The sequence below is a fragment of the Oculina patagonica genome, chromosome 12 (genome assembly GCF_052425735.1).
Source record: "Oculina patagonica isolate OP01 chromosome 12, crgOcupat, whole genome shotgun sequence".
Taxonomy (NCBI): Eukaryota; Metazoa; Cnidaria; class Anthozoa; order Scleractinia; family Oculinidae; genus Oculina; species Oculina patagonica.
In genome coordinates, this window is record NC_135769.1 from 26,177,906 (window position 1) to 26,205,822 (window position 27,917).

At 36.8% G+C, this 27,917-nt stretch overlaps 1 protein-coding gene across 2 annotated transcripts in view; it reads right to left on the reverse strand.

Moving 5' to 3' along the window:
• The window catches only part of LOC144633912 (allatostatin-A receptor-like), a 40,299-nt gene extending 13,818 nt beyond the window's left edge, over positions 1–26,481 (reverse strand). Inside the window, exon 1 of one of the 2 annotated variants that reach the window (XM_078492841.1) lies at positions 26,408–26,481. The gene's annotated coding sequence lies outside the window, so the exon portion shown is untranslated. Of the gene's footprint in view, positions 1–23,901; positions 23,973–26,407 lie in introns of those variants that run through there. The other variant, XM_078492839.1, reaches the window with a different exon arrangement.
• Positions 26,482–27,917: the final 1,436 nt, after the last annotated feature.

Below are 27,917 nucleotides of genomic sequence, written 5' to 3' on the forward strand. Positions count from 1 at the left end.
CAACTGATTGATAAGTGAATAACCGGAATTGACGGTTGCAACCCGATCAGCTATAGCATAACCAGTGTTATCCATCTTTGTGATTTTAAAATCAACAGAAAGGTATGAATTATACAAGTCAAAAGGGTGAGTCTCACTACTGCTATCAATAACGAACCTGTATCCACTCTTTTTTTGAGACTGGTTGTTTGCAGGTAATGTTATTGGATTTTGTAATTCAAATGAGACATATTCGTATCGTTTGCAATATTTCGAACTTCTGAAAGACATTATATAATAATGGTTTACATTATTTTACATGTTGGTTAATTTGTCGAATTCCAGACTGAGGATATCATTCCTCAATTGTTCTTCCGTATTTTTCGTTCTTTCTGGTTGGAATTTTTTGTTTTCAGGATGTGATTGTAATAAGCTGACGATCATGTCTCCCTTATTTTCTGATTCAGTGTATTTTTTCAGTTTTTCTGTTTCTTTCTTGGTTGCTTTATTCAGTCTATTTTTGATGATGTTGCCAGTTTTATGTGCAACATGTTGTACTCCTTTTTTACCAGCTTTTTTTGCCAAATCTTTGGTGGTTTTACTTGTCAATGATTTTTTTGCAGTGGAAATCAAACTGTTCATAATACCACCTCCTTTTTGGTGATCATCAACTGGGTCACCGGTTTCAATGTCGATGTAGTATGACATACCGGTATTCATATCTCTCACTTTTCTGATTCTGCTCATATACGAATACGATATATAATATCACACTTCTTTCAACAGCAAAGTCAAGTTAATTGGTATATTATTGAGATGGATAGGGTTGTTCAATCCATCAGTGATATATATCCTCAATTCTTTGATGATGTTGGTATTGATTTTGTTGAAAAGGGGTCGAGGTATTGTTTCTTTTATTTCAAATGGATAAGATATCTGCAAATTGGCAACACTAAAACGATAAAGTACATCACCTTGCGTCCCAGAAACAAGTGAGTCGCTCAGAAGATTGCAATGAATGAAAATGTTATCAACATTTCTAGTTATGTTTGGAGCATTGGATCCGTATTTTGTTGATGTGATGATTTCTTTATTGAAACCAATCAGTTTTGAGAAATCACCTTCTCTGAGATCCAATTGATATTTTTCTTCCAATTCAATATACACCTTCAATAATGATGATGAAAATTCAAGTGAGATACCTTTCCCCTTATCGTTTAAATCGCCATTCACTTCGAGTATTTGTGAAATATACTCATTGATGTCTGAATAAGAATAATTACCATCACGGAAAACAATTTCAACCCAATTCGCTCCAGAATCCTTGCTGTATTTTATTTTGTTATTTCCATACTTTGAAGACACATTGAACCAGCTATAAGTCATTTCAGCACTGTAAAGAGCCAAATAATATGTTTTATTCCTGTCTAAGACTATTTCAGGCACATGATTGATGGTGAAATCATGAGACATTGAATCTCTTATTCCATCATTGCTATCCAAAAACATCGGGATTTCCATTATATCATTAGATTACATTAATTGAGTCCTGACAAATTTATCGTATTGTGTTTTAGCTATCACACCTTGTTTGAGTAAATAATCAATGATCTGCCACATTTCATTTCTGAGAACAATACTTGTATTACCAGCCCTTTTGCTTCCAGTCAACAAAGTCAATCTTTTCATCAAATCGTTTGGGTCTGAGTATATCATTGCACCTCCAATCAGTTTTGATTTCCCTGATGATCTATGTTTTGGGATGTTTGATAACAAATTGAGATTATTGAATATTTTGATTGCTTTTGATGAATACTTTTTCTTCGGATCAAACCTCTTTGTAATGAGATCAACGAGTGATTTGTCAGCAATGTCTTCATAAACCATTTTGCCATCTTTCACGGCTTCGATGACCATTTCATTGATTAATCTTGGCATATTTATGAGTAAACCACCATACTGTCCATTGTTTATCTTGTAAGCATTTCGCTTTGGCTGTTTGTAAGACCTGATACCATCGCCTGTTTTTTCCCTGAAATTGATTCCTTTTATAACAGTGCGATATTTACTCAATATCTCTTGATCTTTCCTTGCGTTATTTTTAATAATCCGATTTGAAGATCGTCTTTTTCCAGTAAGATGAGATATTGCTGATCTAACTTCTTTTTCATCTGGAATATCATTCAAATCAGGATCAAATCCATATTTTCTTATGATGGTTTTTTCACCTTGGTTAAAGATATGTTCTTCAACGACTTCTTTTTTTGGGACTTCTTCATCTTCATCTTCTTCTTCATCTTCTTCAGGTAATATGTCTAAAGGTTCAAATTTTGATGGTAAATCACTTAACCAACTTTGAACCCCACTTTTTGAACCAGATGATGACATTGTTTCATTCAACATATCAACAGCTGTAATTAATTTTTCTTGTTTTTCATTCAAGTTTTCAATTAATTTGTCTTGTTTTTTATCGATGGTTTCTTTCACCTCTTTCTGAGATGTTATAACGGGTTTAAATAATTCCTTGCTTTCAAATTGTCTTGATTGTTTTTCATCCAGTGTGTCTTTTATTTGTTTTCTGATTTGTCTTTTCAAAAGATTATTCTCATAATGCTTCTTCTGATTCTCTCTGAATTTTTCGATATCCATATATAATAGTTTAGATAAATGACAAAATTAATATATCAATTGACATAAATGCTGGAAGACAGATATTTTAATGTACACAATATATATATTGATGAAGATTCCAAACTATGACAACATCAAAAAAGAAGCCCAAAAACGAAGCTTAAATAACTTCTTGAATGAAGAATTCAGAATGCTCATTTGCGGTCAAAGCAATTGTGGTAAAACAAACCTTCTGATGCACATATTGAGAAAACCGCTCGTGTTTTATGACAAGATAATATTTTATACTCCGAATAGACATCAAGACAAAATAAAAGATCTCGAATCATTGATGGATGACATATCAAAAAAGGTTGGTTATGATGTGTTAGAGATTAAGACTGCTGATAAAATAATGGATACTGAAGAATATCCCAACAATAACAGAAAAATAGTGGTCTTCGATGATTTGATAAATTGTTGTGACAAAATTCAATCCAAAATAGCGAATCATTTCACTGACGGAAGACATCATAATATAACTCCCATTTATTTGAGTCAAAGTTACTATGATGTGCCTCAGAAAATAAGACTGAACAGTTCACATATGTTATTATATCCACCAGCCACAAAAAACCATTCCAATCTGATCGGCAAAGAAAACAGAATAGATCCCAATTTATTTGACAAACTGATGCCCTTCGAATTTTTGTTCATTGATAAAGAAAAGAGAAGCTGTAAAAAAAATTTTGATGAAATTGTATAATCAATATATATAATGGTCAAATCGTATTGTGTAAAACAGAAAAAAAAGACTGAATGCATACCTGATAGCGAGCGATATGTAAAAACCAAAAATGGCCGAACTATGATGAAATGCATATGCGCTGAATGCAAAATCACTAAAACCCGTTTTGTAAGCAACAAATCTGGTAAAGGACTCGGAGAATCGATCAACAATAAAATCGGCAATAAGATCCCAGGGTTTAAGCAGGCTCAAGACGTAGCATCCTTTATCATGGGCGCTACCGGAGGTGATAAAAAATTGTTTGATAAATACTGGAGTGGTGAAATTGCTAAAGGGGCTTTTAACAATAAAAATGGATTATTTTCAAAAAAGTTCTGGACATCCCCAAGTGAGCATCAAGATCCGTCATGCTCTGCTACTATTTGGGATAAGAAATCAAAAAAATGGCGAAACACATACTGCGATTAAATATCTAATGTATATATATATGTGTAAGTCATACTGTGTTTCATGTAAAAAGAATACTGAGTCTATGAATTCTAAAAAAGTCAAAGCAAAGAATGGCCGTCTTATGGAAAAATCAAATTGTTATATTTGCGGTAAAAAGAAGAGTAAATTCATAAAAGGTCATAGTGGTGGAGCTCTCACAAGACGAAAAGGCCCTTCTACTGTTGATAAAATAGCCTATGTAGCATCAAATTTCGTAACTCCATCACCTAGCTTTGCTTCAATGGCAAGACTTTTAGCAGGGCAAGCTCTCAAAGGTGTAAAAGACAATGTTGATTACTATAAAAAGGGTAAGGGTCTTGATATTCAAAAACACTTATCAAAACTTGGAGAACTACACATGAGAACACCTACAGGAAAAAAGTACAATTATTGTGGACCTGGAACTAAATTAGAAAAAAGATTAGCATCTAACGATCCTAAATATAGAGATCCAATAAACAATCTAGATAGCATATGCCAACAGCATGATATTGATTACAGTAATTCAAAATCACTAGCTGATAAACATAAGGCAGATGATCTTATGCTTAAGAGAATATCAAAAATACCATTTAAAGACCGTCCATGGGGAACAACAGGGGTACAAGCTTTAATCGCTAGTAAAAGAAAAATCGGATTGGGTATAAAAAAAAAAAAGCCAAAAAACGGAAAACGGCGTTGAGTAAAAATGATTGGTCTCAACAATTAGCCGATGAGTTACATAAACCAATCAGACGAAAATTTAAAACTAGAAGAGTAATATCAAATGGAATTGACGACATATGGTCTGCTGATTTAGTTTTTATGGATAAACTTTCAAAATGGAATAAAGGTTATAAATATCTATTGACTATAATTGACGTATTCAGTAAATTCGCTTGGGCTATACAATTGAAAGATAAGAAAGGTGCATCAATAACTAGCGCTTTCAACAATATTATCATTAATGACAAGCGTAAACCTGAATATCTCTGGGTTGATAAGGGATCTGAATTTTATAACAAAACATTCAAGGAATGGCTAAAGCAAAATGATATTAACATGTATTCCACTTTTAATGAAGGTAAAGCTGTTGTTATTGAGAGATTTAATAGAACTTTGAAAAATAAAATGTGGAAGCAGTTCACTGTTCAAGGTAACACACAGTATTTAGATATGCTACCCAAACTGGTAAAAGAATACAATAATACAAAACACGGTTCAATAAAGATGACACCAACTGAGGCTTCAAAGAAAAAGAATGAAGGAACTGTTTACTTTAACCTATACGGTGATATGGAGCCATTATCAGCAAAACCCAAATTTAAGGTTGGTGATAAGGTCCGAATATCTAAGTATAAACGAATTGTTTTCGATAAGGGTTATACACCGAATTGGAGTGAAGAAATGTTCGTAATTACTAAGATCCAACATACTAATCCCATTACATACAAAATAAAAGATTTGAATGATGAAGAAATAAAAGGTAGCTTTTATGAACCTGAATTATTAAAAGCAAAACAGGATGTATTCAGAATTGATAAAGTGATCCGTAGAGATTATAAGAAGAAACAAGCTTTAGTTAAGTGGAAAGGATACAGTGATGACTTCAACAGTTGGATTCCAATCAAGGATTTGAAAGATATATAAACAATTTTTAATTTTATTTATGGAGTATATGTTAAGAGTGCCTTAAAATCAATTATCAAGTATTACACATGCAAATAAAAATATTAAGTATAATATTTTTATAAATCAGTATTTGATTACAAAAAATATTTTAGGACATACATTCATTTTAAAAAAACATTGAATTTATCAACAACTAATTTTTCATCTAATTGATTTTCATTATAAAAAAAGGTATCAATATTTATAATACTACAGCCGTTATCAAAAAGCATTTCGACAATATCTAAATTAAACAAATTTGATATTACGTAATTAGTATCTTTATAATTATCAAAATATGCTTCAATATAATCGGCCCATGGGTTAGCCCCGCCATCCATAACAATTACACTGTTTGGCTGATTAAATACCATGTGCTTGAAATTAAATTCATCTTCTAAGATTTTAGCAATTATTTTAATATCATTCGATCTATTATTTTTATCCGAGGTTAAACCGATTATAAATCTTTTATTATTCATATATATATTACAAAGAGATTTTATTTTTATATGTGTTTTTCCCTTAAACTCACTTTGGGGAAAATTTGGACAGAGAACCAACATGAATCAATGTAAATATGTAACTGATATAAATGATTTTTTTCAAATAGTTCTCAACGATACCATTGATAAAAGGAATAATTAAACGCACTAAGATGCAAGATTTTTAAAAAGAGTATAAGAAGTTTTTTTTAAATATTGTCAAAAATAATCAAAGATTATTTTTATCATTTAATCAAGGTTTAGTTTATAGATTTGGCTTCAAGGTTTGGTTTCCATTTTTTGACCTTGGGTTGACCTAGGGTTGATTCTGAGATTTGATTTTTAAACGCACTAAGATCCAAGATTTTTAAAAAAGAGAATAAGAGATTTTGAAATAAATTTCAAAAAACATCATAAAACTCGGCTTCGCTTGGTTTTCCAGATTGATATTTCAGTTATGATATCAAGGCTTGTTTAAACGCACTATTAATGATATAAGAAATTAATATATTGTGTTATTAATATATAACAATTGATGTTTTGGAATGATAATATTGTTAATGCCCGATACCAGAGATGGTTTACCAAAGAAGACAAAATGAAAGCTATAAGGCGCACAAAAGCCCGTTATATGCGAAATACACGATGGTTTTGTGAGCAATGTAAAAAAGAGTACAGTCTGGGTAGCAAGTGGACCCATATAAGACAATCCCATTCGAACGCAGTATAAAAAAAGTTTGAAAAAGAGTATAAGAGATTTTTTTATTTTGATTCTAGGGTTGACCTAGGGTTGGTTTTTGCTCCGCTTGGATCCAGTGTTGATTACAGTTTTGGAGTCATTTTTAAAAATCAGGCCTATTTTTCAGTTTTGTTTCTAGTGCTGACAGGTGCCATCGAGCAAAGCTCTCTTCCCACCATGCACCTGTGCGATTACTCGCTTTTTTCATCCCCGGCTCGACTCCGTCTCACTGCCAAAAAAGCTATCGCGTATTGCCAGCACTGTATTCAAGATTTAATTTCCAGATTAGAATTCAGGCCAGTAAAAAAATAAAAAAGATTATAAGAATGTTTTCAGGCTTGTGTCAGTTGTTAAGATAAGGAGCAAATATAATATTTTATTATATTTGATCATAAGTTTCATGCATTTTATAAATAAAATACTATGAAACGCTCCGCTTGTAATCCAGGTTAGGTCCAGCGCAAAAATTCAGTTTTAGATCAAGCGCAAAAATTCAGCACTGGAAGTAGTATGTACTAAATCTCTGTGGCAAAAATTTTTGCCTCAGAGTGTAGTACATTACTACTTTAAGACACCCCTCTGTAACAGACCTGGTGGAACCCGACCTGGTGGGTTATTTTGCCCTCCCTGGTGGAAATTTGACCTCCCTGGTACCTGGTGATTATTGAAAAATCCCTGGTCGATTTTTTCCTCCCCGGTGAAGAATTTTGTTAAGCTGGTCAGGAAAAACCAACCAAATCTTTATGCTGGCTTAAATAAACAAAAAATTTAATAATTGACTATAACTCGATGTCAATATAGCAAAAAGTAATTGTTAACTTTTACTGATTGTTTTCGTCGCTTGTTCTGCTGTCATGCACGTCACTGAAGAGAAGAAACAGATATGTTTCCTTTACTGTATGTATTACGAGCTTGTGAATGAAACAGAGCGATTTGAACAGCGCGCGCGGCCCAAGATAAATGTGTGGAAGTATTTTTGACCCGGCTTTTTACAGCGTTTTATCGAATAACTACGCAGAGGATAATCAGCTTGACCCACATAATTCTTGGTGAGTATTAAGCGGCCTTTTCCCTTCGATTAAGCAGCCTCGAGCAGTTTGAGAGGCGCTTGCGGATGTATAAAATATCATGTTTAACTTTGCAGTCCGCCGGCACAATGTGATGTAAAATATACGCCAGTTATTCAAGTACATTCAAGATCATTCAAGTGGCGTATTACGGTAAATTTTAATTAAGCTGCCTCAAAATGTAAGTACTGTCTAAATAGAACTTTGTAGCTTTTACCTACATGAAACTACTGATGCCAACGGCTGGAGCCCGGGGCTGGAGAACAGCAGTCATTAATTAACACATATTTTTCGTTGCTCGCTAAATCCAAAAAAGAGATTATTTATTCGTCATGTAAAAAATATAAGCAAACGGTTCTCGTATTTAGATTTTTTTATGCTTTGACCTTCTAAAAATGGATCAACGAATAAGGGCCGGCATATTGAACATTTTTCAACTTTAAAAGTAAACGGATGACACAGTTTAAATTCAGGTGCGCCCGTGCTAGGCAGCCTCTGGATTAGCCTGAATTTCAGACATCCCTCCTTGGTCGCCTACTCCCAGAAGAGACGTCTGAACACATTTGGCTCTAATGCCGTCCGGTGACGTCACTACATTTGGTTTTAATTCATGCGGAAAAGTTCTGTCGAGGCCATGAAATTGTGAAAGAAAAATCGCTTCAATAAAGGATTACAGGGCAACAAATTTTAATAGTAAATATTAAGACTCGACAAATGAATAGATTTTAATCGACTGCAGCTATATTCTTTTACGGAACCGATTTAATCTGAACTGATTTGCATTATTATCTAGCGTAAATATAAATGTGACGCAGGGAAAATACAACACAGTGAGTACTTAAATGAATCAATTTAGACGGTACAGAGGCATCAAGAAACGGAATTCAATACAAAAATATCCTACTTGACCGTGGGAACTGAGTTCAGAAATCACTGGCTCACGAGGCTCAGGACATACGTCAGTGCTTTGACAAAACAAGAATACATGTACGTATAAATTTGGCAAAACACTCATGTCAAGCGACGAATGCCGCCAGCTTAAAACCTACCGGTTTCCATTACTATTCTTCATCCGTAGATAAACTAACAAAGTAATAAACTCAAGGTAAATGACTATAAATTATTTCTGGGAAGGTGAAATCTTTCGAACTCTTTCCAAACGTTTTCAAATTACTATTCTCGCGCGGTAAAATTCAGTCATAATTCACATAATTGTGCAAATAATTTTTAAATCAACCAATCAAAATCACTACCCGGTTTTCGGGTAGTGACGCCGGACGGCAGAGCCAAATTGTTCAGACGTCTCTTCTGGGAGTAGGCGACCAAGGAGGGATTCTGAAATTCAGGCTACCTCTGGATCTGTCTTTAGCCTGCGAGCAGGCTCACCTTGGGGCACGCGCGAATATATCTTGGTGCACTCGCGAGTGGAGAGGCGCTGATTCTGTCTCTTGACGCTAGGCTCTTTTGATAATAAATATTTATGCCATTTTCCTTCTGAAAAAGTAATTAAACTTGTATTCAGATTAGTAGGGCTAGGTTGACGTTCAAACTAGGGAGTCGAGAAAATAATTATACTAAATTCCACGAAAAAATCTCCCAATTTCTTTGAAAAACTATCGAATATCTGGCTGAATAAACGCTTACCTAGACTTTCTCAAAGTCCTTCGACGCGCAATTTAGGAATTTTTAGTCGTTAATTATTTTTGGCAGATGTAATTCGTCGAGTACAAAGTTGATTGCCTGGTGAAGCGCGTCCAGTTTCCCTTCCAAAAATAAGACGCTTTGATTTTAACTGAAAAGGTCTAGAAATAATCGTGTTTTTGTCTCGTGTTACGTCGCGGTCATCGTGAACGAGTGACCGTGACTACACAGATATCGAGGGGACTTGGTAGCTCAGGATAGTGCTTTGTGTAAGACCTCTCGTAAGGTAACGAAGTGTAAAGTAGCAAGGAAAAAGGTAAGAAATAGACATATTTACATAGATACATTTTGCTGATAAGATGCATCGGGCTGCTGTTCTTCGTATTGCGCGTTTTCTCTTGTCGAGTTTTAAACGTGCTTATTTACACGTGTGAGACATGGTGTAAATGTTTGGATTACTAAGGTATGTGAATAATGTAATATATTACATGAAGTATCATCTTTAGTAATACCGCCAAATCTGATAAGGAGATTTTATCTCACATATGTTGCTTAAATAGGTAGTTTTTTACATGGAAAATGAATTTATCTTTACGGTAGGTTTGTGTTTTGATATTATATTTGCGGTGGGTATTGTTAAAGTATGCGGCTGGCTGAAAAGCTGTTGTTAAATTTCTGTTTGCGTTACAAGAAAGCCATTTCGGTGCGTGTTAGGGTCGAGGGTTGTTGAGGTCAGAGCAGTTTTCAGATATGTCAAATGATGTGTCAAAAGGAGAATATTAAGTGAAGTTACCACGCAAACAAAAATATTGATGTGGTATCTCATCTTCGGCTTTGTTCGTTTCTTTAAACTTTATTCAGTAAAGAATAGGAAGGGCGTATTATGAATAGTGTAGAAACAGAATAAAAGGATTAAGGGAAGTGCGATTATCGTTATCTGAGAAACAGGAAATTAATTTGCTTTGCTTTGTTAATTGTATACGCTTTCCAGAACGTGATATGATATTTTGAAGACACTAAGGTCACAAAGTCAAATTCATAATTCCTTTTTGTTTGTTTTTCTTAGGGCCGGGTCGCACTAAAAAAAATTTTGGAAGAATTTGTTTACTTTGCGGTGAAAATCTATCAACAAGCGAGATTTTTAAGTGCGACCTCCACTTAAAAAAAAAGGCGAACCGATTTTCCAAAATTTTGTCTTTAATAACAAAGGAAGCCGTCTCCAGTGATAACAGAACCTGTCAGGGAAATGACATTGAAGGTCATTATCGCACGCAATCACAAAGCGCGGGAACTTCGCTAGAACACTCGATCATGGATGGAGGTGGCTTTTTTCTCAGTTTAACACCATTTTATCCGGTTACTTTTTTGATCAGCAGCAGCAGCAGCAACAGCAGTTTGGCCCTTTTATGAATGAACTGCATTCGCAGTTAAACGTGGGTGAAGGCAGTGAAAGCAGGCCAGGGAGCGGATCGAGCGATATAACGAGCTCCCCGACGAGTCCCGTTGCTGTTGCAAGTACATCTACAGCATCTTCTCCCGAATCCGGACCGGCAAAGAGAACTTACGACAAATGGGTCCGACGATGATCAGAAAATGCTAATCCGTCTTTGGGCTGATAATTTCGATCGCCTAAAGAGCAGAGAAGCACGAAAGGTCTGGGATGAAATGAGGCGAGCACTGAACTCGAAATTTGGCACGAAGAGGACCAGGGATAAAGTCTTTTAAGCGTCAAGCAATCAAATTCATTTCCGGTTGTCACTTGCGAAGCCGGACCAAGATATATTAAGTGATAATACACAATACATCTTGCAACAGTATCAACAAAATGCAAGTAATCAACGTTTTCACGGAACATATATCTTGTCCTTCCACGGCGTAAATTTCGAGAGTTTAAAGCGTATTTTACAAATAGACTTGAGCAAAAACAAACTAAACTAGCAAAACATGTGGCAAAAGTGTGAAACAAACAGGAAACCACGCAGCGCAGACTATAAATGCAATGACCTCTAGACATTTCCTTGGCCACAATCTTACGGCTCTATTTAATACATAATGCCTCCAGATAAAACAGATCCCCATTAGAAAGAATTGAGAAGCAAATTACGTCGAAAAACCTTCTCAGGAAACTAATTTGCTTTGCTTTTCACCACTTCGGCTTTAGATTTCAAGTGTAGTGTCAGGTGACGTTCTTGCTTAACAAAGACTGAATGTTCGGGCAACATCTGTCGAAGATACTGTGTAGTGGGTAGTCGGGGGGTAGTGTACAATCGGGTCGAGGGTTGTTGGCGCCAGAACACTTTTCAGATATGTCAAATGATGTGTCAAAAGGAGAATATTAAGTGAAGTTATCACGCAAACAGAAAAATTGAAGTGGTATCTCATTTTGCGTTTTGGTAGGTTGTTTAAACTTCATTCAGGCCATAATAGGAAAGCAGTATATTGAATACGCGGTAGATACAGAATAAAACCATTAAGGGAAGTGCGAATATCGTTATCTGCGAAACGGGAAACAAATTTGCTTTGTTCAGTGTACTTATGTCTTACTAATTAGGTAGCTGTATCAACAAGTTGCGCTGGAAGTTCTAAAAAGCGTATTGAGAATTAATAATTTAATCAAGGTTATTATATGTGACTGAGGGCTTTTCATGCACAGTTCTAGTTTATTTTCACTGAGAATAATTTAAGTCAATGTACAGTAATTCAAATGAATTTGAACTTGATTTACATTGTAGAGAGGTTTTCACTTTCACTTAAATGTTCACTGCCAGATTTCCACATTTCCACACTTCCAGAGATAGACTTTAACTGTTTTGCAGTCTATGATTGTGGTGGAAATGGAGACTGTTTTCGTTTTTCGAAGTGTTAGTCATCAGATCTTTAACTCGGTAGCAAGTCATTTGCTGCCCTCAGGGCCGATGGCGAATAGGGAAGTAGGTAATTAAGTATGTAATAGCAAATCATTTGATAGTGCGTTTTGCAGTTGTTGAATACCTTAGAAATCATTGCGAAGATTTTGTTGAGTTTTTGGAAGGACAGTTGGACAGGTTTGACTATTTGAGTAGAATGTGAAGAAAGGGCACATGGTGCGATGCTGGTATAGCACATTGACAAGCTGTTGCAAATGCTTGAGAATGAAATTTGAGAATTATTATTGTAGAATCCGGAGATGGTTTTTCTGAGCTTATATGATTGTTAGCAACGGGTGCTACTTTACTGATCTGTAACACGAGACAGCCCAACGGGCACTTTGATTTAAGTTTACTTTTAGGTGCCTATATGCATATAAAAATCCCTTTAAAACGCACGAAATGTGATTTCAGCCTGTCTATTTTTTTCAAAATTTCCCGGGGAGGACCCCGAGTAGCTTAAGCCTGTGAATAGGCTCTCGAGAAGGATTACGCGAGCGAAGTGAGCGGAAGAGCTCCCGAGTAGCTTACATCTTCGGTGTTCACACGATTGCATCTTTTACATCCGTGTTACCAGTAGGTTTTATTATCTAAAAATATAAATAACAAGAGAAAGGAAAAAACACTGTAAAAAAAGCACTAGTAGTAGTTATGTTTGAATGTACTCACTGTAATCGTCAATGCAATTTTTTTTTTTTGTGTGTGTGTGTGTGTGTGTACAAGCTTCTTTTTTTTTTGGAAGTAGCGTATCGATTATGTAATGTCTTGTTTTATGTAAATGCATTAATAAAAAAAAAAAAAATCTTTTACATCCGTCGTTTCGTCGTTTGCATCTTTCAGAACCGTCGTTTTAAATCCTGCTAAGAACTGGAAAAGTAACATGCATCAAAAGGAAGTGTAATCATTTTCAGGCGATGATGTCAGTCCATCACCTTATATCATAAGGTTATTGGCGGAATTTGTTCTTCTGTTCGTCATCGCTTCTGCATGCATTGCGTGCCTTGTTTGATGCCCTGATGGACAAAAACGTGCATGCGAGAATTTCAGAGGATTTTAGGAATATAACCCCGGCGACTGCTTCAAGCCCAAGGGTAGACATTTTAAAAGTCGTTCGCTTCTCGTTTCTCGTTTACGCGCTCTGTGTGCTCTCTCTCTCTTTGCGCTTGCTGAGCTCGACTTGTAGGCAAGTCTAGTCCAAGGGTGAACTAACCATGTCAATAGTGTAATAGTAGGGCGACTCGCTGGCTCATTGCGACAATTATTTGCTAAATTTGACCCATTGCTGATCTAGTGGCGGTATTCACTGTTCGATACAAAGAACTCACGGGGATCTCAAAACGGCCCGTTTGTCGTTTCTATGTTACTTTAGTTGTTTACGTACAATGCGAAAAAAAACGACGGTGTCATCTACAGCCCTTTAATAGACGACATCGGTGCGGAAAATTGTGCACGATAACCCCGCTAAGTTTATTGCATACTGGCTCACAGAGTTTGCATCAATAATTGGTTAGATTTAATATATCATCACCCTCCCTGGTGAAAAAAGTAATCAACCTGGTGGATTTTTGAGTGCCCTGGTCGATTGTGTGTTGAAAACCTGGTGGAAAATTAGGTGTCACCAGGTCTGTTACAGAGGGGTGTTGCAAAAAAACACGCTGATGAACCAAAATACTCTTCGACCACCAAAATAACATGGCATGAGTAATAGAGTGTGTCTTTTTATAGCATGAAGACGTCATTGAAAATTCTTCAATGCGGAACATGCTCATTTTCACGTTAGGAAGGTATGCGTGACCGCACGCGTGCACATTGGAACTGGATCTGTCATGACCTTTGGTCTTGTTCGTAAGACGCTATATCGACAAGATACTTTTACATGACATAAGATGTTTTAACATCTGACAGCTTTTGAAAAAAACCTGGATAGTTTTCACAAACGTAGTGCCATCAGAGAAAGAAATGTTGGCTCTTGTTTTGGTTGCGAACGCTTTCACGCTTTTAGATCGGTTTCTCAGTTTTCGCTCCGGAAAATTGCGGTTTTTCCGTTTTGGTGTTTTATGCGGATTGTAGGTTTTTTCTTCTTTATATGGCATTTGGTTTTCGGTTTTCGGCAAAAATTCAAGCGCTTTTTCGGATTTGGTATTTGTTGTGGTTTTCGGTTTTTCCATTTGGTTTTCTGTCCACAATGCTAGTTTGAATAGTTTGATTTAGCTTGTAAATGAACAGAAATGTCACAAGATATAAGGAAAACCTTTTTAAAAAAAAATGAAAAAAAAATCTCTATTTGTCAATAGGTCAAGGTTAGGGTTTGGAAATTTGAATTTTTTGTGTGCGGTTTTCAGTTTTGGTTACCGAATTAGGTAGACTGCTTTTTCGGAGACGCGCGAAACAGTTGCCGTTGTCGAGACAGGTCTTTGAGTTCAGTAAGCCCACGTGATTTACAACTAACGCCACATTGGGATGCACACGTGATCACATTCCCTTACATTCCTGAGGCAGGAGAGATGGCGGGCTCATCCGTTAATAGCAAGGGAAGGTCTTTTTATCCGTGGAAAAAATATAGACGACAGCCTACGAGGCAGCATAGTCGATTGCATTATAGCTGAAGGAGGGGATCCTGCATCGGGTTATTTTCGAGGGCAGTTTAAGGAAGTAGCCGATCGGTACCGAGTCACGGGTAAGCTCTTACCGAAAGTGCTAGCACTTTTTTTGGCATTATTTGGCTTCGCGAGCATTTTTTTTTACATTTTATCCCAAAAAGCACTGCTAGCATTATTTTGGATTTTCGACTGACTATTTGTCTAATTTTGTGTTAAAAAGCACAATCTGACTTTATTTATGGCGTCCAAAGATGCATTAGCCCTCATTTTAGTCAAAGGAGCCGTGGAGGCCTGGGGAATAGGTTTGATACGTCAGTGGTTGCCTTCTAGAAACCAAGGGTGCTTACCATTTGTAAGAAAAATCCGGTTGGTGCGACCGTTGCATAATGGTAAGCGATTTTCCGAATATGCCGACCAACTGGATGAGATTTCGCATGCCATTATTCTACCAGGCGTTCCATCCCGCTCGCTCGATCAAGTGCCAAATTCAGTGTTGTTTTCTGTCGATATAGCTGAATATTTTGAGGTAGAAAACAAACTTTTCGACGAATAAGATGGGCTGATGCTGTTTACTGCCGTCAGCTGTTCCATGAGACGCGATTTAAACAGAATACAATTATACAAGGTTATTTTGAGGTAACTGTTCCCACCTACGCACCGAGTGAATTTCGCAGTCGAGTGAAAATTGGCACGGCCGAGCTAGATCCTGTCCCGAGAAAAAATATGAACACATGAACAATTCCAATGTGGAATACCAGAGGCAGGCAGCTTTTATCTCCTGTTAAAAAAGTGCTGACATTTCTATGGTCGAGGTGAACATACACGTTCTAAATTGTACTAAATTGGTCACAGTAAAGACGCCATATTGTATAAAACACGACTAAAACCGCGCGAAAGTGCTAAAAAGGGCCTGGAAACGGAAGATTCGTTCAAATGGTAAGGAAATTTCCGATGTTCCGTTCCGAACGGAAAAAGTGGAGTACCTCTAGAGGTAGTCCACAATTTCCGAATGGAATTTCCGGAAAATTACCTTACCATTTGACTTCAAACCGAAATTTCCGGATTTTTTGGCTAAATGGTAAGCACCCCCAGTCCATCACACTCGTTCCAAGATGACGTCATCCACGTTGTCATCGAGGAACAATGGAAGTCAGCCAGCCAAGGCAGAGATAGTTCAAGAGCGTACTCTGACTTCAAACATTGATCGTTACATTTTATTGTTGAAAAATGTAACTGAAATCTGAAAAATTTAATATTCTATGTTTAAAAAATCGGAAAAAAGGGAGCATTTTTATGTTACCCACGAGCAGTTTTTTTTTAAAAAAATAGCATTATTTGAGCACTTTTTTGGCAAAAAAACCTGCACTTCTTTTAGCATTTAATGCTTTTTTTTCACGAGCACTTTCGGTAAGAGCCTAGTCACGGGTCCGTTCGTTTCAAAATTGTAGAAAACGTTTTGAGCAAAGGAATGTGCTCACGTGCGTTTACCTTTTCATTTGACAGCTCTTAAAAATTTATATTTTCTAGTCGTCTAGTTCAATCGTTTATTTGTATTGTGCGAAATATATTTATAAATTGAGACCATTATGTCATTAAGTAATAATGCAATCTTGAAAACAATCCAGATATTATGTTCTACACACTAATACAGCTCATGCAGACTGTGACTTACGCAAACCTCCGACTGAGTGCTACTTAAGTGACTGTTTTTCCAGTGATTTTTACTGTACTGTACCCTGCCTTTCAAGTCAAAGCAGATATTAATTATTAAGCTTCTCAAGCTTCTTGTTTACACTCTTGAAACACAGTCTATACTCCGGGTGCGGAGATTTGTCTTACCCAGCTTCAGGTTTTAGTCAAGTTTGTAAAAGAAAATTAAAGAAAAGACTGAAGGGTGTAGCTAGTATCGTCTGCAAACATTTTCAGAATTTCCGACAGTACCTGCAAAGCACTAAGCAAGCTATAGGCAACAACGGCGCCTCACACAAGTGGCGGCCAGGCTAGTCCGTAACACACTGGGCAGCATCTGAATAGGACGCAGGTCACTTAAAAGTGTTCGCTGATTGTTCATGTCTTCAATTCGAATGCGTTAGTTGCGAGGCGAGTTAACAAGAAATACAGGTACGGATTCCTGTTCGAGGCCACCTGCTTGGTCACAGAATGAAGCATTTGCGTTGCCTTCTCTCGTTCATAGAGGCTTGTTTTCTATTCTTTGCCTGTAAGCGCGACGAAGACAAATTGCACGAAGAATGGACGGAAAGAGATGCCGTTTCCCGCGTGTCGAGGAATCCTTTGAAAATTCTCATTGAACAAAAAGTAATTACTTGATCCACTTTGGTCAGTGGTATGCAAGTGTTTTGGTGCCATTCATCGTTGTCAGGATCATAGCATTCGACCTTTCTTTGGTATAAAACTGACTCCTGAGGTTCTGTGGCCACAACAAACAGCCTGTCATCAACGGACAGGAGTTTGGGTGTAAACTGAGGATGTATACCAAAATTACTAATAAAGTGCCACTCATTTGTTGTTTCATTAAACACTTCACATCGCAACCCTGTTGCACTCCTTCCCATGTCATAAACTCCACCAGCAATGAAAATTTTTCCGTTCGCCGCAGCACCAGTAGCCCAGCTCCTTGCAATTTGAATGTCAGCTACTTTGTCCCATTGGTTTTTGCGAAGATCATACCTATCAACATCAGTGAGGAATTTGAAATCTGTGCTACTCTTTTCTTCGCCACCAATAAAGTAGATAGAACTGCCATTGGCTACAATGCAAACATTTTCCCTTAAATTCATGTGATCAAAAGAAGAAATGTCTTCCCATGAGTTTGATTCCGGTTTGTACTTCGTGATAAATGAAATATGTTTCTCCTTGCCACAGAATTCTATCTCTGTGTCGAGAGGTCGGCGCATGCTCGATCGCATTCCATGGTACTTATATGGTTCAGTTACTAAAGCATACATTTCATTTTCATTTGCAACAAATATCTGCTTTACGTCTCTGTCTTTTATGCATGGTAATAACGTCCAATTGTTAGTATATGGACTGAAACTTACCATTCGGCATTCTCGGTTAGGAGAGGCAGTCTGTAAAGCGTAGATCTTACCATGACAAGGGGCAAGATAGCTATGGAAGAAATCAGATGGCATCTTACCTAAATCGTACCACCGATCCTCTCGAAGAAAATAACACTGAATAGGACGACCCTTCAATTGACTACAGGCTACGATAACTGGGACATCAAGCCACTTTCTAGGTGCGACCGGGAGATTGTGGTAGTTTCTAGACTCAATCAACCTCATAGCTTTCTCCACAAGAGCCAAACAGTCCTCATTGTCATTCACAAGGTTATTTGTCACGATATTACTGCATAGAAAGTCAAGCGATACATAAACCAGTCGAACTTCACGAAATAACTCGGCGAAATATTTCTTTCGCTTCTATTGTCATATCAATCCATGTTAGGATGATCGTGAACACATCTTCTTCGGCGGCAACATTTATTTGATCACTTGAAATCCACATTTGGACTTTTTGCTCGACATATTCAAACCCTCTTTCCTGTCGCCTGCGAACAAAGTAGTGATTCAAGGTATTTTGGCCTATAAACAATTTGGATGATACGGAAAGTAGAAAATAGAAATGCTTTGAAGCGTTCAATTTTTGTAGTAGAACTCCCTCAGCAAGAGTTTTTAAGTTTTCAAGGAATAAAAAATCGGCAATAACGATCAAGTCTCGGGCATTGACTTCAGTCAATATCTGAACATTACTGGTGTAGATAAACTCCAGTGTATTTCCCATAACAGACTCAGAAAACATTTCAAGCCGAACAATTCCCTCTCGAGACTCTTTCATGTCGCTGTTCAGCAGCTTTTCAAAGAAAGGACTTGCCTCTGAAAGAACTTGTCTGTGAGCTCTGAATCTTTCATCGAAACCAAAAAACGTCATGTGCGATTTCGGCATAAAGACTATGAAACGTTGGAGTAGTACGGCAGTGTTTGCAGGTTTAGCAGCTCGCCAATAATGAAATTTATTTAAGTTGTCAGGCGTCCAAAGAGGAGAGGGGAACAAACCGACACCATAACTCGCATCTAAGCAGAGGATCGTTAATGCTAAAAAAGAGGCCCCATATAAAAAAAAAGCAAATCCATTTAATTCACAAGGCGTAAAAACCGCAATAAAGTTGAGAAAGAAGTAAAAGACTCTAAATCCTATTCAATGACCCGGCAAGGCCATTCTATAGGAGCGATGTTAATTCAATCAACGTTGAGGGGGAGGAAAGTGAAACGTTCTTAATTAGCAGACGAAAATTTAAAAAATTTCTTGATTTCTCTGACTATTTAGCGATGTGTGATAAGGCTGCGGCTCGTAATGCCAACATCACTTATATTTAGTTCTGAAAATTTTCTGACGCACTCTGAGTCATAGTCCGAACTGATTATTTATGTACTTTCTGAGTATGTGGTCGCTACTTTAGGACATATTCGGAGAGTCGCCACTTTATGTAACCTGTTGAGTCGCTTTCTTGCCTTCGCATATTAGTAAAAGATATTTTTCTTCAGTCTAGAAACGTGGAAGTTGTGGCCTCAGCCGTCTTTGGAGTGGCTTTTTTAGCCCGTATCTCGCACTGTGGGTTTCGGTCGCGGATTCCAAAAATGTGATACGTGGCGACGATTTGGCAGCGTTCAAATTCTTTCCGTAAAATGGCTATGTGCAAATAACTGCGTATATAAATATTAAATTTGTAGTGTGAAGCATGGACGTAGGTATTGGCTGGAAAGAGTGGCCTTAGGCACCGGAATTTACGGTCACACGATAAAAGTTATATTACGTTGTGTGAGGAAGTAAGGATAAAATTTATTTTTTTATTAGGTACTGACTTAAAATAGCGTAACGAAAGCACCACAAGATAGTCAGATCTTGGTGAAAAATATAACGGATAGAAAAAGGTCATGATTTTATATATTCTCAGAATAATCGTTTTTCCAACACTCGCCGCCACTAGCACCACAATAATAAGTCGCCCCAATGTTGTTGAAGAAAAAATTAATAAAGAAAAAACCAAAAAAACAAGAAACTTCGCAGGAGAAAGGTGTGAAAAGGCAACCATACAAAGGGAGAGCGGTTTGTAAGAAAAGAGCGGTGTCCGAATTGTCCCTGATTGTCGCACATAAAGTGTTCAAGCTGCTGCCAGCCAATAAAATCACGCATTAAGAGTTAAGCAAGTGAAAAGCGACACCCTAGCAGAAGAGAAATTATAAATAAAGAGTAATAGGAGAAGAGAAAGCCCATGGCGGGCGAGTGTGAAAGAAGGAAAAGCTGAAGAAACAGCAAGCAAGATAAACACTGTATGTAAGTTTCAAGCAGCCAAGAGAGAGCAGGAGGCTACCGCCCAGATCACGCGGTCGAGAAGGGAATAGACTGCAAAGATCCGAAAGCGAAAAGAGAGTTTACAGGAAGCAAGAGAAGAAGAAGGGGAGAAAGCAAAAAGCCCACCAGTCAGCCAAAGAGATAGAAAATAGGAAGAAGAAGAAGAGAAATAAGTAGTACAAAAATGAAAACATCACTCCAGGTAAGGGAGCCGCATTGGGCGAAATTAAAAGGAGAAACAGCAATGGGAGTAGGGCGGAAAGGATGGCAGCACGCGGGGCAGAAGGAAACCGGCAAGAGAAGGGGAAAGGGAAGGCACCGACCAGATGCGCGCAATCATAAAGAGATGGGAGCGTGTTTAGATGAAAAGATAAAAAAATCGGAGGATATTGTTTCGTGCACTCCCGGGGAATAGTCGAAGATCCGGCGTACCGTTCCGCATATAAGAATCAAGAAGAGGAACCAGAAAAGACAAAAAAAGGCTAAGAAATTTCCTATTTTTCAAAGTAAGAGACGACTACATATTTCGCAATTTGCAGCACAATGTCCACACAACTCGAGTACTAAAACGATAAACAATTGCTTACCGTCAAGTCGTTCTTCGCCCGGCAACGGAGAAATGAATACCGCAGATTATCGGCAGCAACAAAGTTTATTCACCAAGATCCTCCACGAATATTCAGGAAAACGTTTTAAGCATCCAGTTTTCACCACAGTCTCACACATAGTATAATCCAAACTTTCAGGTGGATCCTTCGCCAACTGCTCTTTCAATTTTCAATTCAATGAAAAAAGCTAAAGTAGAATTTTAAACATTTATAATCAGTTTAGTGTGTTAAAGGAATTTAGAGTAAGATCAATTAATAATTTGCATTTAAATTTTAACTTTTCGCGATTCGGTTAGTGCCGCTAATACTCAAGAAGAGTATTACGAAAACCCTTCACTAAAGAACCCCTACACCCGAAAAATTTTTATTTTTTTCAAATTAGACAAAGAACAGTTATTTCCCTTCACCAGCTGTGAAGAGGGTGAAGTAGAGAGTATAAGGTAAATTAATAAAATCTTAATTAATATAGAAACTCCAAGAGGTTATTTTGCAGAACAAGACTAAATTTCAAGATTATAAGGTAGCCGCCAATTCAGAGTTATACAATTGATACAGTTTATAAATTATAATATATTTTTTTAATTATAAACTACCTAATCAAAGACGTTTTTTTGTTCTCGTTGTGATTAGAATAACCTCCCCTCACAGTCATCATGATCTACCACAGTTCAATATCAGGATTCTTCTTACTTTTACAAGCTAGTCGCCATTTTGAAAGCCTTCTACCGGAAGTTATACTTTTTAAACACAGCCAATCAGAGCACCACTCTTTCTCTAGGATATTGTTCTTAAACCAATCATAGCCTTCTCGTTGATGACAATAGGAGCGAACTCAGCCTCATTCTTAACAAAGTAGACACGCATCTCTTTACATTTGCTTTCGTTCAATAGGCTTCTTTCGATATATTAAAATTCAGCTTGGTAGCGAGGCCTAGAGGACACAAACAAAAGAAATGAATAAACATGCTTGTAAAATGTCTTTTGTTTGTGTCCTGTAGGCCTCGCTAGCAAGCTGAATTTTAATATATCGAAAGGAGCTCGAGCCTATTGAAACTTGTTCTCATCGGACTTGGCGACCAGACCGTTCACCCAGTCCTGAGTCGTACTTGCTTAGTTGTTGGCCACAGACTCGGCGATGGTTGTGTCGTCCAGCCACGTACTTCGATATTTCTGAATCGCTGTTGTTAACGTCATCAATCTTTAAAATGAACAACCAACAATGGGCCCCAAAAATCCTTGAGACATTTGGTTGAAATTAATACTAAATTAACATTCCCGTTTTTCCACCTTAAATCTTGTGCAGTTTGTGAACCACTCCCCCTCCCCCTTTTCGATGTTGTACACAAACGAGGCAAGTCTTTCAGATAGCAAATCCAACATTGTTTTTGGGAGGGAGGGGGTGATATCGAAGGGGTGAGGGGTAAAATTTGTCGAAGGTACTCAAAAAGTGCCAAGTGTCTCGAACTTTTGGCGCCTATTGAAGGTCAAACTTGGTCCCTTGTAAAAATATATATATATATATATAAAACAGGGCGTATTTAGAGAATAAGCCCGGCCTCCGAAAGTGTCTGTTTCATCTTGGGATGGAGAGACGTTCGTTGATGTCAATGTAGGTTTGTATGAAGCAAATCGAGTAACTGAGATAACTATATAGATAGCTCAGCGAGTCCGTTGCAGTAAGTAGTGTTTGCCGACAACCTAGGAGTAAAACTACTTCTCTTGTATGGGAGAGCTAGTCGATAGCATCAGAAATTTCCAAGTTAGCGAGCCAATTTAATGTACTGTACTAATCGTGTTACTGAAATAGGTATTTGGCGCCGTTTGCCTGTTATTATAAGTGTTGGTATTTGCAACAAAAAGTAACTGTAACCTATACAAGGTACGTCTAACAGAAGCCTTTTACAAGATATTATGAAGTATATACGTGGGTTACGATTGATTTTACGTACAGTGCATATATTTATTGTCATTATTATTTCAAGGGAAAAACCCCGTTTGCTCGTTAAGTAGTTTAAGGTAGCTATCTAGGAGTGACATTACCTCCCCTTGCTTTTTGAGGAGAACAGTGTGAGTAATTACGGTGCTGATTACCTGTCTTTTATATCCTGCTCATGCTATACGCACTGAAATGTTGTTTGAACATGTTTATAAGTGATTTGTTATACGTCAGTGTTGCGGCACTTTTCAGGTATAAGATTATTTACTTACGCTACCGCTTCATTTAAGTTGACAACATCGAAATTAACATCCTACTCATCCACATCCTACATCCTACTGCCTACTTGGCTTAATATTATTTTAAAGTTTTAACCTTATTTCATTCAGCACTAATGCATAAGTGAGTGCTTCCCTCGTGTGATTGCAAATGATTAATTAAATATTTCGTTATAAGTGAACACTACTCTTCTTGAAAATGGTTTTAGTTAGCAGTTTGCCATTTTAACTTGCAACAGCGAGCCCCTTCAAATACACAAAGACGGATTCAAGTCTATTAATATGTGCATGTATAAAAAACGCTAACTAAGATTATCAAAACTGCCTTGAAGAAGGAGCAATCACAGCAAGCAAAAAAAACAATCATTTTGAAACTAAAACAGACGAAAAACGATCTAGTTTTATTCCAGTTCCTCGTCGAAAACCTTTTCTATAATATAAATTCAAGGCTGCGTGTGGGCAAGGTTTATTTTATGCAGGCGCTGCATTTAAGAAAATCGCTTCTTTGCACCAAAAAGGGGAAAAAGAAAAAAAGTTTAAAATACAACTATGGCTATTAAAAAAGACACCAGTTGCCTGAAACATAGGCGCCTAAAGCGCCCCAAGAGAATCACGAGTTTAAATTAAGATATAGGCCCACTATGAATTGGTGGAATGAATCCAGGATTTTTTTTTGCCTAAATTACTGCATCGACAACAGCCCAGTTGGATTTAGAATATATAGACAAACATTGCTGTCACTTTGCAACATGAGTTCTAATAGTAACTTGCATCGAAAACTAAAAGACCTACCGCTGTGTGTTGCTCGGCGAATAAGTTAAAGCGTAGAATGCCGGTGATCATGTAATAAAAGCAAACCTGACTTGCCGCAGTTTTTAAGACTACAGTTCAAATTGTGAATAAATTGAACACCTACCGTCATCTAATGATTTGTGTACAGAAAAAAAAAAGATGAACTGATACCGAAATTTACTTCCTAACTCGATTTTAGGAAACAATCATCAACAATTTCTACTCTAATAAATGATAATAAGAATTCGTTTAGAGCAGACTTGGCAATTTTTCTTTCGATTAGGAATAGAAAAATATGTTTTTCAAATACTTTAGTGTTGCTGTCAAGGTCCAAAGTTAATTAATTAGAAGACCATTCGGAAATGAACAAAGTATTCTTGAATTTTATTGGATCAAGCACTAATTGCATCATAGGTGCTAAATTTCTCTCCTCTAGTTGAGAAAGTCATGTTTGGAATAATCTCGAACTCCCACGAAACAAATATAAAAAGGAAATTTAACTACACCGCCCTATCTATGCGCAAATGATGATATTATATTCAAACAAGATAAATAGTGAGCCCGTCTCCATTCACGAATTTATTAACAAACTACCTTTTATCTTTAATCAGGTTAAAATATTTATTAAACAGTATTCAACTGAAAAGATTCCTCTCTCCGCACACTATAGTATTGTATAGATTATTTCGCTAGCGATAATAGTTAAAAATAAAGGAACTCATGTACATAATAACGTATTGTCACCTGAACACTGTATGCTATGTATGATGTTCTTTATTCTGTATGCTACCAGCCTTTATTTATGTATTTTTTTGTTTGCTTGTGTCTTTTGTATCAACAAGGATGTTAAAAACCATTGGTGCTAGATGTCACTGAGTTCAAATTGGACATCAACAAAGTTTAATTCTCTTATTTACTTCCATCGAATTAATGATATAATATAATTATAAGTTTTCCTCACCGCTCACTTTAAATGTCAGACCTCACCAAATAAAACCGCAATGCTAAAGTAGAGTTCAGTTAAGATCTCGAAAACGTTGCGAACAGAATCAATGGAAAGCGTACTTGGTTTTTCACATTAATTTCAGAGTGTCATCTCCACTGACAGAGAGTGTCAAGTATAATTAAAGAGCGACATTCTGAGTTGATATGCAATCATGTAATTTTTTTTTCTTGCGACATTTCAGTGACATTTAATCAGGGTCTATTAAGTTTTAATATGGATGTAATCATTTAGGCATGAACTTTATTTTCTTCAAGAATGAGATTACTTATTTTATTTTGCCGAAGTTTGACTTGAGGACGATTTAAGGTTATTAAAGAAATTAAACAATTTAGGCAAACTTCCCATTTTAATTTGCTTCGTGAAGTCGGCAAAATTTAAAAAATAAGGAATTCCTCGATTATTGATTAATTAAAATCTACGTTTTCTCTACCGACTGACTGGAACTTCGTTCGTCAGTGATAATAGCCTGAATTTAAGGCGAGCTTGTTTCCTTTTTTGACATTGTTATTGTTGCTTACTGTTTTTCACACATATCAGCATGACATTGACAAGTATGAAACCGAAAATAGTATATAAAGAAAAGAAAGAGAAAGAAAGCAGTATCGTATATATCTTATTAAACACTCCCCTCAGGTCTTTTCAGGGATAATTTACAACACTCATTTTTAAACCGTATATTTTCCTGTCCGTGCAAACCATTTTAAGTGAATATTGATCCTAAGCCTTTTTTACCGTATGGAATTAGAGCTAATTATCTCTGATCTTATGAATCGCATGGCTTTAAAAACTAAACTTCCTTTAAAGAAAAACGCACTCTTAATCCCGGTTATGTCTTAGCAATAAGACAATGACTAATAGGGAATTTTGAAAAGAAAGAAATAAGTAAACATACAATTGTACGCCCGTAATCAATGCTGAAAACATTGAAAGCCCGGCCCGTGACCTTGAGATCCGGTGAGGCCTTTTATAGCCTTTACCACTCAGTATCTTCATTGCTGATCAGAACAAGCAATTCAATTTCAAACGAGGTCTTCATCGTTTATTTGGTCCAAAAATAAATTGCGCGCAAGGTCTTAATTTTTAAACAAAATTAGAGCCAATATTTAATCATACGAAAACTTGCGGCAAAATGAAACGCGTTTCTTTTATTTGCTAAGCAATTGAGTGTCCTTTTGTTGCAATGAAACAAATCTTCATTTTCTTTTCTTCTTTTCAATATGTCTTGCGCAACTGTAAATAACAGAGCCCTCAATATTTAGGCCAAACCTTTGGTTGAGTAGTGCTGTCGAGTTAGAAGAATCTAAATTGGATACACTTAAAATAACCTTGAAACTGTCGTTTTTAGCGAGCTTCGATTCGAGGCATGACTCCGTCCAATGACAGAGAAGTAAAAAAATGCATTTATCTAGTCCTCAAAAGGGCCTTAACGATAATCAAATAGTAGCAAAAACTAAACTTACAAAAAAAAATGAACGAAAACAAAGCATGGCGCATACTTACAAAATCGTTTGAGTATGATTCGTTGCCTTCCCCAGTAAAATATCACAAAAGACGGAATCGTTTGAGAGACAGGAAGTGAAACTTTCTTCCGTGATCAAAAGAAGTGAGCAATTTCTCGAATGTTTACATACAAAGGAGAAATTTATGAAACTTATTCAAAATCTAAGGAGCTTGATCGGAGCAAAAAATCCAATATTATAGATACCTTGTGTAAATATATACGTTAATTTATTCGGACTAAGCCAAGGAAAACCTAGTAAAAAATAATAACCACTGTCAGGTGTATCAATAATTTGATTTATAAATAGTCCAGTCGACACCTTTCTTTGAATTTTAATTGGTGCATACAAAAAGCCTACTTAGTAAGCCCTTTGATTAAGGACGGAGATGTTTCGGATGTTATTTTAAAAGGCTTTAAATTTATAAATCAGCTTGATAAAATAATACTTAAACGTTAGCCTGCTGGACTCATACATTGCGCGCCTGTTATTGCTTTTATAAACAAACAATACTTACATATTTCATATGAATCTAGTAAATGGCCCAGCTCGCCACGAGTCTCTTGTAGCTCAGTGTGCGGCCACGTGACGGTGATAAGCAACACGTGCAATCTTATTTAAAGGAACCATGTCACGGATTTTAACAGATTTTTGAACAGCCAAAATTTATAGTTGTGTCGTAGAAAACTTAAAAATAATGGTCCATTTTTTTTAACATTTGCTATTTTAGAGCACGAAAACTGTTTTAAAGCGCGTTTGGCTGGGCATGGCTCGGATGGAAATGGATTGCAATTTGAGAAAAACGTTTGCCAACGTTTTCAAGTTGTTTCCGCGCGCCTTAAAAAAAAATCGATATTTATAGCCGAAGTTTGATTTCTATCCCCAAATAAAGGTTATATCTTCAGTTAAATGTTCAAGTATATTGTTTTTCATGGGTAACGTTCACTTAGCTTGCCTACTACTTGTTTCACAACAGTTAAGACCAAAAATCTGCGAAATCCCCGTGACATAGTCCCTTTAACCCTAGCTCACCAAATGTCACCCAACAGTTTTTACAGGAAAATTAATGTGCTCACAGAAATGACCGCCTCGTTCAAAAGCTTCATGTGTAGATCAAAGAAGTGCAATTAATTTTATGCCGTAACAAATTCCGATGGCTATTCTCATTCCGATTTAGGAATTACAGAATACACGAAATATCAATTCCCAAAAGAACGTATATTCTGAAAACGGAACATCAGTGACGGAGGTGACCTGAGAACTATGATCTGAGCACGCGCGAGTTGCGGACGACCTGGTTGGCCGGACGCGTTTGATTTCCGGCCAAAACTACCAAAAGAATGCATATTCTGCCTATTCCGAGTAAACCGTATTTCATTCATTCCGTTCATTCTGCTATCGGGAGCAGAATAAACGGAATAGTATTCCGTTCATTCCGAAAAGGAAATAGGTTCCAAAAGAACGCATTCCTATTCCGGGATAGTTCCAAGAGAGTGTGCCCTAAGATGTCT